Source organism: Ovis canadensis, chromosome 4 (assembly GCF_042477335.2).
Source record: "Ovis canadensis isolate MfBH-ARS-UI-01 breed Bighorn chromosome 4, ARS-UI_OviCan_v2, whole genome shotgun sequence".
In the NCBI taxonomy this organism is placed as follows: domain Eukaryota; kingdom Metazoa; phylum Chordata; class Mammalia; order Artiodactyla; family Bovidae; genus Ovis; species Ovis canadensis.
In genome coordinates, this window is record NC_091248.1 from 37,752,900 (window position 1) to 37,765,989 (window position 13,090).

At 41.6% G+C, this 13,090-nt stretch overlaps 1 protein-coding gene across 7 annotated transcripts in view; it reads right to left on the reverse strand.

The window, feature by feature from the left end:
* DGKB (diacylglycerol kinase beta) overlaps positions 1–13,090 on the reverse strand; it is an 877,599-nt gene that overhangs the window by 760,878 nt on the left and 103,631 nt on the right. The window lies entirely within an intron of this gene.

The window sequence follows — 13,090 nt, forward strand, 5'->3', positions numbered from 1 at the left end:
AATAAAGGTCTATTTATATTCTTCACATCTAAGTCAATAATATACCCATGACTAGAAGAAGGGAAATCTTTAAGTTAGAAAAGCTTATCTTTGTATCAAAAGTTTATTTTTGTTTACTTTTGAGTATCCTATCATGTCCCGTTCTATATACACAGACTAGAGCAATTTTCTCTATCTTAAGTTTCATTAATTCGGTAGTTTCTTATTTATTCAATGCCCATTGTGTGTTAAGCGCTATGTTTAAAGTTGGATATACACTTGTGAATTCCAAAGTTATGGAATAATAATAGCACAAATTCAAAATGCAGCAACCTAATAGATTAAACAGAATTGTATTTTAACTTTTGTTTTATTTTGATGGAACAGAAGGGAATTAAGAATTCAATTTTAGATCTGTTAAATGTGAAATGTCAAGGAGACATCCCGCTGAAGATGTCTACTAGACAGCTGCATATTTAGAGCTGAAGTTGAGGGGAGAGGATTGGTTAGAAATATACATCTGGAAGTCATTGTCCTATACACTTCACTTAAGAGGAAATGAAAGCTGAGTTTTAGAAGGTAAGTGAATAGGAATAAAACACATGCTTCTTTGGCGTAGTGATTATTTAAGCTGGCTGTTTTTAAGAAACGGTCAACACAAAGTAAAGCTCTGAAAACTAAGTACAAGTTACATTTTTGTAACAACAACAACAAAAATACATTCAGTAATTGCAGGTCCCAGATTCCAGAGCACAGGTTCAGTAGTTGCGTGGGCTTAGTAGCTCTAAGGCAAGTGGGATCTTCCCAGACAAGGAATCCAACGCATGTTCCCTGCACTGGCAGGCTGATTCTTAGCCACCAAACCACAAAGGAAGTCCAAGGTAAGAATTCTTATGATGTCAGTTTCACAAATCTCTGCCAATAGGGTCTGAGGAAGTTGGAATCCTTTCATTTTTCTAAATTTAGCTTAGCAGGAGAAAATACCTGTGAAATTAATTATGTGAGTATAGCTAAAACCAGAGGGAACGCAGCAGGGCACAACTTTTGAAAGAATGACATAGCCAGAGAACACAGCATAAACTGATTAGAATCAAATGGGTCCAAGATGGCAGACAAGTTAACTTCCACTGGCCCTTGATCCTCAATCAGCAAGCTAAATGACACACCCAGAGGCACCTTGACAGTTCCAAAGCACTGTCAATTGACCAAACAGTGGGCAGTGGCCCAATTCCTCCACCCCTTCCCCAAAATAGTTGGAATAATTCTCCCATTCATTAGCCTATGAAATACCCAGCCCATAAAAACTAATGACACCACATTTTGGAGCAACCACACTCACCCTCTGCAATGGCCCACACTCTGTCTATGGATTGTGTTTCCCTCTGCATAAATCTACTTCTTTGTATCACTTTGTCTCTCACTGATTTCTTTCTGCAATGAGACATCAAGAACCTAAGCTTCATTAGGTCCTGAAAACAGGTCTGTAATACCAGTTGGAAGACTGTGGATTTTGGCTGGGTTCGAGTCTTGGCCACATGGGTTCAAGTTCCAAACTAGGTTTTGGCTGTGTTTGAGTTCTGCCTTCATGGATTCAAGTCCCTATCTGAGGTTAAGGGTTTCATAGCGACTTCGGTAATAATTTCTTTTAAGTACTCTCATTTTATGATTCAGAGATAGTTATTGTTTTGTTCTGTGTGTCATTGGTATAAGAAGGAAAATCACAGTCTGATGAGGTTTTCCTTTCATCTTGTTCTATGTCCTGATAGACTGACTTTGTTACCAGTGAGAATATTCCCTCTGGTCTCCACTAATTGGAGGATGTATGTACTGGGATGCATTTGGTGGACAGCTCAACAGGCTACTGATCCAATAAGCAGCATTCTCCTTGTTCAACCTTGATGGCTCTCAGAGGAGTTTGTCAAAAATTTGTTGCAATGCAGGGTCTTTGTCATCACAAGCTTCATTGTTTTGTTAGTTCTAGGAAAGTCCCATTCAGGTAGCACCTGAACAATGTCAGAGATTAGTGGGTCTACTGCTGGAAGCATCTCACATTCTTGGAACCTGGAATGTTCTATGACAAGGAAAGTTCTTGCTTTCTTAGGCTAACATTGGGAGTGAACTTTCCAAATCTTCTTGTGTTTTACCTCTTACACCCTTAGTCAAGCCACAAAATGGCATATTAGTTTAAATTACTACTGAGATTAATAGACCCTACTCATCAACAGACAGATAATGGATCTTTTGCTCTCATCCTGAACAACTGTATTATTGATACCTAAGGAAAGAGGACACAAAGAAGTATAACACCTTATACTTCTTCTAAGGCTGTAGGAGTTCCTTAATAGAATGAAAGAACAGAAAATGGACTTAGAATAAAAATTAAGGTCCACATCCAATGTAAACTCTCTTCACAAAATCTCCCTCCATCTGCCTGTTTTAGCTTCCCTTATCTTATAAGATTTAAGATCACTCCAGCCTGATTTCCAGGACCTTGGTATACAGGTTAGTCATGTAAATACTGAAAGCCAGGAGGTGAATTTAGCGAAAGAACCTAGAACAGGCAGTAGGGCTCAGTTTGCTATCTCTCAACACTCCTCCTGAAGTGGAGCAGGACTCTGTGGGACTCTCCCAGGTACAAATTATTGCCATATCCCCTGTCTCTTCTTTGTAGGAAATAAACTTGGCTTTCCCTGAGTTCCAAAGGCAGATTCAAACAGCTGCTAATCAGGGAAGGCTCACAGTTTCATTGAGTTAGATAAGGTTGTGGTCCCTGTGATCAGATTGGCTACTTTTCTGTGATTGTGGTTTTCATTCTCTCTGCCCTCTGAATGAGAAGGGTAAGAGGCTTAAGGAAGCGTCCTGATAGGAGAGACTGATTAAAGGGGAAACTGGGTCTTGTTCTGATTGGTGGGGCCATGCTCAGTTCAGTTCAGTTGCTCAGCTGTGTCCGACTCTTTGCGACTCCATGAATCGCAGCACGCCAGGCCTCCTGGTCCATCACCATCTCCCAGAGTTCACTCAGACTCACGTCCATCGAGGTAGTGATGCCATCCAGCCATCTCATCCTCTGTCATCTCCTTCTCCTCCTGCCCCCAATCCCTCCCAGCATCAGAGTCTTTCCAATGAGTCAACTCTTTGCAACAGGTGGCCAAAGTACTGGAGCTTCAGCTTTAGCATCATTCCTTCCAAAGAAATACCAGGGCTGATCTCCTTCAGAATGCACTGGTTGGATCTCCTTGCAGTCCAAGGGACTCTCAAGAGTCTTCTCCAACATCACATTCAAAAGCATCAATTCTTCGGCGCTCAGCCTTCTTCACAGTTCAACTCTCACATCCATACATGACTACTGGAAAAACCATAGCCTTGACTAGACCGAACTTAGTCAGCAAAGTACTGTCTCTGCTTTTGAATATACTATCTAGGTTGGTAATAACTTTTCTTCCAAGGAGTAAGCGTCTTTTAATTTCATGGCTGCAATCACCATCTGCAGTGATTTTGGAGTCCAAAAAAATAGTCTGACACTATTTCCACTGTTTCCCCATCTATTTCCCATGAAGTAATGGGACTGGATGCCATGATCTTCTTTTTCTGAATGTTGAGCTTTAGGCCAACTTTTTCACTCTCCACTTTCACTTTCATCAAGAGTCTTTTTAGTTCTTCTTCATTTTCTGCCATAAGGGTGGTGTCATCTGCATATCTGAGGTTATTGATATTTCTCCCAGCAATCTTGATTCCAGCTTCTGTTTCTTCCAGTCCAGCGTTTCTCATGATGTATTCTGCATATAAGTTAAATAAGCAGGGTGACAATATCCAGCCTTGACATATTCCTTTTCCTACTTGGAAACAGTCTGTTGTTCCATGTCCAGTTCAAAATGCTGCTTCCTGACCTGCATACAGATTTCTCAAGCGGCAGGTCAGGTGGTCTGGTATTCCCATCTCTTGAAGAATTTTCCACAGTTTATTGTGATCCACACAGTCAAAGGCTCTGGCATAGTCAATAAAGCAGAAATAGATGTTTTTCTGGAACTCTCTTGCTTTTTCCACGATCCAGCGGATGTTGGCAAGTTGATCCCTGATTCCTCTGCCTTTTCTAAAACCAGCTTGAACATTAGGAAGTTCACGGTTCACGTATTGCTGAAGCCTGGCTTGGAGAATTTTGAGCATTACTTTACTAGCATGTGAGATGTGTGCAATTGTGCGGTAGTTTGAGCATTCTTTGGCATTGCCTTTCTTTGGGATTGGAATGAAAACTGACCTTTTCCAGTCCTGTGGCCACTGCTGAGTTTTCCAAATTTGCTGGCAAATTGAGGCAGAACTTTCAAAGCATCATCTTTCAGGATCTGAAACAGCTCAACTGGAATTCCATCACCTCCACTAGATTTGTTCATAGCGATGCTTTCTTAGGCCCACTTGGCTTCACATTCCAGGATGTCTGGCTCTAGGTGAGTGATCACATCATCATGATTATCTGGGTCATGAAGATCTTTTTTGTACAGTTCTTCTGAGTATTCTTGCCACCTCTTCTTAATAGCTTCTGCTTCTGTTAGGTCCATACCATTTCTGTCCTTTATCAAGCCCATCTTTGCATCAAATGTTCCCTTGGTATCTCTAATTTTCTTGAAAAGATCTCTAGTCTTTCCCATTCTGTTGTTTTCCTCTATTTCTTTGCACTGATGGCTGAGGAAGGCTTTCTTATGTCTTCTTGCTATTCTTTGGGACTCTGCATTCAGATGCTTATATCTTCCCCTTTCTCCTTTGCTTTTCACTTCTCTTCTTTTCACAGCTATTTGTAAGGCCTCCCCAGACAGCCATTTTGTTTTTTTGCATTTCTTTTCCATGGCGATGTTCTTACCCCTGTCTCCTGTACAATGTCACCAACCTCAGTCCATAGTTCATCAGGCACTCTATCTATCAGATCTAGGCCCTTAAATCTATTTCTCACTTCCACTGTATAATCATAAGGGATTTGATTTAGGTCATACCTGAATGGTCTAGTGGTTTTCCCTACTTTCTTCAATTTCAGTCTGAATTTGGCAATAAGGAGTTCATGATCTGAGCCACAGTCAGCTCCTGGTCTTGTTTTTGTTGACTGTATAGAGCTTCTCCATCTTTGGCTGCAAGGAACAGAATCAATCTGATTTCGGTGTTGACCATCTGGTGATGTCCATGTGTAGAGTCTTCTCTTGTGTTGCTGGAAGAGGGCGTTTGCTATGACTAATGCTCAGTAAACCTTTAATCCAATTTTCTGTTGATGGATGGAGCTGTTTTCCCTCTCTGTTAGTTACCTGGGGCCAAACTATGGTGGAGGTAATGAAGATAATGGCGACCTCCTTCACTCAGTGCCCCCAACCCTGCAGAGAGCCACCGCCAACCCACGCCTCCACGGGAAAGTCCTGGCCACTCACAGGCCAGTCCAGGTCAGTCTCTTGTGGAGTCACTGCTCCTTTCTTCTGGGTTCTGGTGCACACAGGTTCTGTTTGTGCCCTCCAAGAGTCTATTTCTCTAGTCCTGTGTAAGTTCTGGTATGCTTAATGACGACCTCCTCCAAGAGGGCTTATGCCGTACCCGAGTCTGCTGCACCCAGAGCCCCTGCCCCTGCGGCAGTCCACTGCTGACCCATACTCCATAGGAGACACTCAAACACAGCTCTGTCTCAGTTTCTGTGGGGTTTGGGTCCTGGTGCACACACGATTTGTTTGAGCCCTCTGAGCATCTCTGGCGGGTATGGGGTTTGATTTTAAATGCCATTTTGCTCCACCTACCATCTTGCTGGGGCTTTTTCTTTGCCCTTGGACATGGCGTATCTCTTCAAAGTCGCTCCAGCACCGCACAGCCACCGCTCCAGCACCATCCATCTTGCTGGGGTTTCTCTGCCCTTGGAAATAGGGTATCTCCTCACAGCTGCTCCAACACCACACAGCCACCACTCCAGTGGCTTTTCATTGGATCATTGAAAAAGTAAGAGAGTTCTAGAAAAACATCCACTTCTGCTTTATTGACTATGCCAAAGCCTTTACTGTGTAGATCATAACAAACTGTGGAAAATTCTTCAAGAGATGGGAATACCAGACCACCTGACCTGCCGCTTGAGAAATCTGTATGCAGGTCAGAAAGCAACAGTTAGAACTGAACGTGGAACAACAGACTCATTCCAAATAGGAAAAGGGTCCGTCAAGGCTATATATTGTCACCCAGCTTATTTAACTTATATGCAGAGTACATCATGAGAAATGCTGGGCTGGAAGAAGCACAATCTGGAATTAAGATTGCCAGGAGAAATATCAATAACCTCAGATATGCAGATGATACCACCCTTATTGCAGAAAGTGAAGAAGAACTAAAGAGCCTTTTGATGAAAGTGAAAGATGAGAGTGAAAAGGTTGGCTTAAAGCTCAACATTCAGAAAACAAAGATCATGGCATCCGGTTCCACCACTTCATGGCAAATAGATGGGGAAACAGTGACAAACTTTATTTTTGGGGGCTCCAAAATCACTGCAGATGGTGACTGCAGCCATGAAATTAAAAGACGCTTGCTCCTTCAAAGAAAATTTATGACCAACCTAGACAGCATATTAAAAAGCAGACACATTATTTTGCCAACAAAGGTCTGTCTAGTCAAAGCTATGGTTTTTTCCAGAGTCATGTATGGATGTGAGAGTTGGACTGTAATGAAAGCTGAGAGTCAAAGAATTGATGCTTTTGAACTGTGGTGTTGGAGAAGACTCTTGAGAGTCCCTTGGACTACAAGGAGATCCAACCAGCCCATCGTAAAGGAAATCAGTCCTGAATATTCACTGGAAGGACTGATGCTGAAGCTGAAACTCCAATACTTTGGCCACCTGATGCAAAGAATTCACTCATTTGAAAAGACCCTGATGCTGGGAAAGATCAAAGGCAGGAGGAGAAGGGGACAATAGAGGATGAGATGGTTGGATGACATCATCGACTCAATGGACATGAGTTTGAGTAAACTCTGGGAGTTGGTGATGGACAGGGAGGCCTGGTATGCTGCAGTCCATGGGGTCACAAAGAGTCTCACACTACTGAGCAACTGAACTGACTGAATCAGGGAAGGAAGGGGATGAAGAAAAATGGAGAATCAGTCAAGAAACAATAGTACAGCCTTGGGGCAGGGTCCTGGTTCTTCCTCAAAGAATATACATAATATACGGAACAATACGTTTGATTTCTTCAGTAGGAACTAAGGCCCCTATTTGGGTGGAGGATGGTAACTTTAAGCTGAACACAAGATTCCTGGAGCAACACCCTGTTACCACGAAATCAACCATTCTGATGAAAGTTGTAGATAACATGCATTCTGACTCCTTCCCCAAATGATTCTCCCTTTAAATGTTTTCATTTGTTTTGGACATGAATATGCCTTCTGCCCTGTCTGCTGGCCTCCTAAATAAAGCCATCTTTCCTTTCAACCAACACTTGCCTCTAACATATTGGCTTACAAGCTATAAGCAGCCAAACCTGAGTTCAGTAACACTGTTACTTCCCAGGCCTCTGTAATCAGGATCTGCCAACTTTAGACATTTTTATACAATGTCCTCTGCAGATGTATCCTGGATCCCCAATGCAAAGAATTCAGTTCTCCTGGACAGTGGCAGATTTTCAAAACACTATGGAAATCAGAGGGTATAAGGAGTTGTTTCATTTTGTAGATCAGTGTCATCAGGTTCCTAAAGAAACTACTGAAATGCTGTTGATCCTTGAATAGTGCAAGATTTAGGGAAGCCAACCCCTCCCATGGAGAAGGCAATGGCACCCCACTCCAATATTCTTGCCTGGAAAACCCCATGGACAGAGGACCCTGGTAGGCTGCAGTCCATGGGGTCTCAAAGAGTCAAACAGGACTGAGCGACTTCACTTTCACTTTTCACTTTCCTGCATTGGAGAAGGAAATGGCAACCCACTCCAGTGTTCTTGTCTGGAGAATACTAGGGATGGGGGCTGCCTGGTGGGCTGCCGTCTATGGGGTCACACAGAGTCGGACACGACTGAAGCGACTTAGCAGCAACCCCTCACACAGTTGAAAATCCACGTATAATTTTCCTGTTATCCCTCAGTATTTGTCATTCTACATACATGGATTCAGTCTACTACAAATCTTGTAGTACTATAGTATATATTTATTGAGAAAATCCTACAGTAATTGGAACGATTAAGTTCAAACTTGCTGAACAAGGGTGATTAGTTTGGAGGTCATGTCTTCGATTTTGAAGACATGGCTGCCAGAGTAGAAAAGCATGTTTCGGTTGATATAGACCCAAGAGCTCACTACCCAGGTCACATGGTAAATGCTATAATTAAGGGGTCCTTTGCACAGGAGCACCTCATATAATCTTATTGTTGCAAAACCTAAAAGCAGTTTGGGAAAGCTCATTAGATTTGTTGTCTGATCTTCCTCTTAAGGGTCTTACAGATGCTAATAAAAACGTTAAGTTAATTAATAAGAGTAAGAGAGGAGGCCAAGGGGACAGTAAAGGGAAACTTCCCTAAAAGGTGGAAAATTTTAAATTATAATTAAAGAATAAACTGAATACTGACTGGGTCAAAACAAAGAGGAAACATAAAGGGGAGAGTAAGAGGACTCATCCCAACATTGTAAACATCTTTAGATTTTTACTAAGAACTGGTTAAATCAACCACTGATGGAGTCAAAGTAAAGGTTGAAAGTTATAGTTACTCTAGTAGTCATGTATGATGTGACAGTTAGACCATAAAGAAGGCTGTGCTGAAGAATTGATGCTTTTGAACTGTGGTGTTGGAAAAGACTCTTGAGAGTCCCTTGGACTATAGGAGATCAAACCAGTTAATCCTAAAGGAAATCAATCTTGAACATTCAGTGGAAGGACTGATGCTGAAGCTCCAACACTTGAGTCATCTGAGGCAAAGAGCCAACTCACTGGAAAAGACCCTGATGCGGGAAAGACTGAAGGCAAAAAGAGGAGGGAAAAGCAAAAACTAAGATGGTTAAATAGCATTACCGACTCAGTGGACATTGATTTGAGCAAACTCTGGGAGACAGTGAAGGACAGAGAAGCCTGGTATACTGCAGTTCATGGAGTTGCAAAGAGCTGGACAGGACTTAGTGACTGAACACCAACAACAAAAATAAAATAGATGGACTTAAAGCAAAGGTTTTGATACAACACAATCAAAGGTTCGTGTGACAAAAGGAACCACCTTCTGTTGGTCCCCCAAAATTAAAGGTCCCAAACTAGTACACTCTAGTTACTCCAGCTTGAAGAAATTTTAAAATGGGAAGGTAGAAATTACAATGAAATATCAGACCAGCAACCATTTGGGTTAGCACTTAGGCAGGTTAGTCAAGTTAAAGGCTGACAAAAGGGCCAGCGTCCCTTGGCTCAGTTCCTCACTGAGTACCCACAGCGTTTTACACAAGAGTCAGCAAAACCATCATGAGGTGAAGGAAAGAAAGTTTCTGGGAGTATGCAGGAGACTCATGCACTGTGGCCCAAAAACCACTGATGAAGCCCTGGTGTGGGCAACAGTTAGTCTGAAAGACTACAGGAACGTAAGGGATTATAGGATTCTAAAGAGTATAACATTTAAACAAGCTTTATGTAAAGAACTTGTGTCAGTTTTACCTGAATACTTTGTGGGAAAAGATATGTCTGGCCAGGAGCACTTGTATTCACTACGTAAAAACAAAACTTGTTGAAGTTTTAACTATATTCTTATAGTTAGGATATAAGAGTTGATGGAATTAAGTACAAAGTTTACAGTGTGAAGTAACAATCATGTATTATGGCAAGACATTAAAAATTTTAACTTTGAAAAAATGTTCTCTGCCCCTCCTCTCTCCCCATTATTGCATTATACATGGATGCTGGGAGCCAGTGTGAGGAATCCCGCCCATGGCAAAGGTCATGAGGAAGGAAGCCCGACAAAACGCAAAGGTGTAATCAAGCTTCAGGGGTTCCCCCTGGGTTTTCCTGAACATCTACCCCCCAAAAAACCAGAGTTGGCCTGCGCTATTGTCCTGTGCTTTTCATTCTTCTGACATTCTCTGGAAAAAAGTTAATTCAGGGCTTCAGTCTCCTGCATATGAAAGGAATGTTTCAGCTCAAACCTCTCCGATGGCTCTCTAACTTGCCTGACAGGTTCCCCCAGACTTTTTACAACTTGTGAATTGCTTACAGCCCCCCAACCTCGAGAGGCACAAAGCTTAAAGCATCTTAAAGATACAGAGCCTTTTCTAAAGAGCTAAAAATTATATTGGTGATGGGTTTTCACCGTTGACTAAATGACTGCTGCCAGGCCTCCATATTCATTATCTTTAGGCACCTGGGAGGATATTAATCAATGTAATCAGGATGCAGAAATAGGAATATAGTAGTTTTGATGTTAGCAACACTATACTTTTGAGTTAATTACTTTTCTCTTTGTTATAAATCACTGTACTTCTTTCATTGTTATAAATTGTTGTATCCTTGCTATGAAGAATGTAACTTTATTTAGTGCTTTCTGAGAGTGGCACCAGACTTTGGCAAGAACAACACAAATAAGTCTTCTGGTTGACAAATCCTTATCAGAAAAGGGCCGTAAAATGTTAATTGGCCTTCTGGCCAGAAGATGATGTAAATCACTTAAGGCTTGTGTATACAACTAAGTATGCAGAGAGAAAGCCTGCTCTCCATAAGAGTCAGGGCTGCTGACGCTGCATAATTTTATATTATCCATTGATCTCTATGTGCAAAAAAAAAAGGTATAAAAAGCCTTTACAACAATAGGGGATGGGCCAGTCACTGGAAAGACTGGTTTCCCCCGTGTGGTCTATTCTCCTTCTCTCTTTTTCAGGCTGAATTCCCATCTGAAGCGAGGAGGCTCGCCATGTCTACTTACTTGCCCCGGCTTCTAAGATCCATGAGAGAGGGAGCCCAAGGCGGGGCACTCTCCACTATTCAAACAGATGCCGGTGGCCTAACGTAGATGGTACAAACTTCTTGTCCTGAAGTTTTATTGGCTTTCCCCGTAAACCAAGTTATTCAGCCTCTTTTCTCCACTAAATTTTCCTACCATATTATTTCTTCTTAATTTCTTTTATATTTCTAAATTAGTAAGTTTTCCCTCACCACGCCGTCTCCCCTTCAAATTTCCTGGATCCACCAGGGCTGGACCCCAGCACATGGACCAAACCTCCCCATGTACAACCAGCTCAACCATGAAGAGCGATGTTCTCCTAGCACCTATCAGACAACTCCTTAAAAGATAACATTTCCTCTTGATCTTGTAAGGGGTTATGATGACCTACCACTTTGTACCTGCAGATCTGCATTGTGTAAACTGTCAGTTATACATCATTTAATGCAGAGCTTTCTGTTTCAAAAACATATCACTGTGCTCTGAATACTAACTGATGGATTCTAACTATGCTGACTTAAAACTAGGCTGGATTATAATCCACAATTTGGCTCTAAGAAAATTTCCTACTTTTTTCTTATATTAACTGATTAATTCTTCATGGACAGTAGGAAAAATGGTATACTTTAACAAGCTTTATGTAGAGTGACTGTGTCTCTTCTACTTGTATTTTGAGGATGAACACTGTAGCTCGATGGTGAATGTATACTTTATCCAGTACTGTAAAAACAGAAGGCATATAGGGCTAAGCAGTATTATTTGTACATGTTAAGGGGACCAACAAAACTGCCAGAAATCACACAGTATGGCACAGAAGCTAGAAGCTGATAGTTGAGGCTTGATAGAAGCCACATTAGAGGTTTTTTCCCCTTAGAGTGAACTGGTCTGAGATTGAATCATGCACTTAGAAAAAGAATATCCAAATGCCTTTGTTAGAAAGCTTTATCCAGAGTTTACAAAGGTATAAATCTTTTGGTTTCCATCTTAGCTGGAAATCTTCTACATGATATAATAAAGGAAATAGAAGATAATTTAGTTGATGAGTGAGCCAGTGCTTGATATTCAATACACAATCCAATTCTTTGAGAATTTGGAAGTAACCATTCCCTCGAAGACTCTCAAGAGTCACTTGGAAAGCAAAGAGATCAAAAGAGTCAATCCTAAAGGAAATCAACTCTGAATATTCACTGGAAGGACTGATGCCGAAGCTGAAGCTACAATATTTTGGCCAGCTGATGCAAAGGACTGACTAACTGGAAAAGACCCTGATGCTGGGAAAGACTGAGGCAGGAGGAGAAGGGGGCAGCCGCAGATAGGATGGTTGGATGGCATAAGCCACTCAATGGACATGAGTCTGAACAAACTCCAGGAGATAGTGAAGGACAGGGAAGCCTGGCATGCTGCAGTCCATGAGGTCACAAAGAGTACGACATGATTTAGTGACTGAACCATCCCATCAGAAAATCTCCACAAGGCCAGTGGTGTGGTTCCACAGCCAAGTCTAAGCCCTACCAAGACCCAAACCCTTATTCATCCCCAAAGGCCTGTAGGTACTGGGAGATTACAAACAGAATTGTTCTCCACCTAAGAAGAGAAAAAAATTAAATACTAAGTACTCTAGATCTGTGATAATAAACAAATGTGCCCTGAAACTCCATCCTGGAAAAAAACAAAAGCCAAAAAACAAAAATTTGGAAACTTCCTCTGTGATTTTGTGATTTGGATTGTCTAGCACTCCTGTTTTCTAGGACCTAAGAGCCATTCTTTGAAATGCAAATTTTAGAGAGATGTTTCTAATCAACAAGAAGAAAAGAATAAGAAGGAGGGTATTTGGAAATTGGGCAAGAGAAAAATCCTCTCCACAATTATTAAAACTATATAAATTCTCTGTGTCTGTATTTATGTTTATTTGTGTCTACACAGGTACACTCTAGATAGAATATTTCTCTACCACTGGATGATATTACCAACATTAATTAGTAAAAGAGGGTTAATTAGTCAGGTGGAAGGCAAGCATATAAGAATTGCAAGTATATAAGGCAGGCAATCCTCATATAAGATTTCAGTTCAGTCGTTCAGTCATGTCCGACTCCTTGTGACCCCATAGACTGCAACACGCCAGGCTTCCCTGTCCACCACCAACTCCCGGAGTTTACTCAAACTCATGGCCATTGAGTCGGTGATGCCATCCAACCATCTCATCCTCTGTTGTC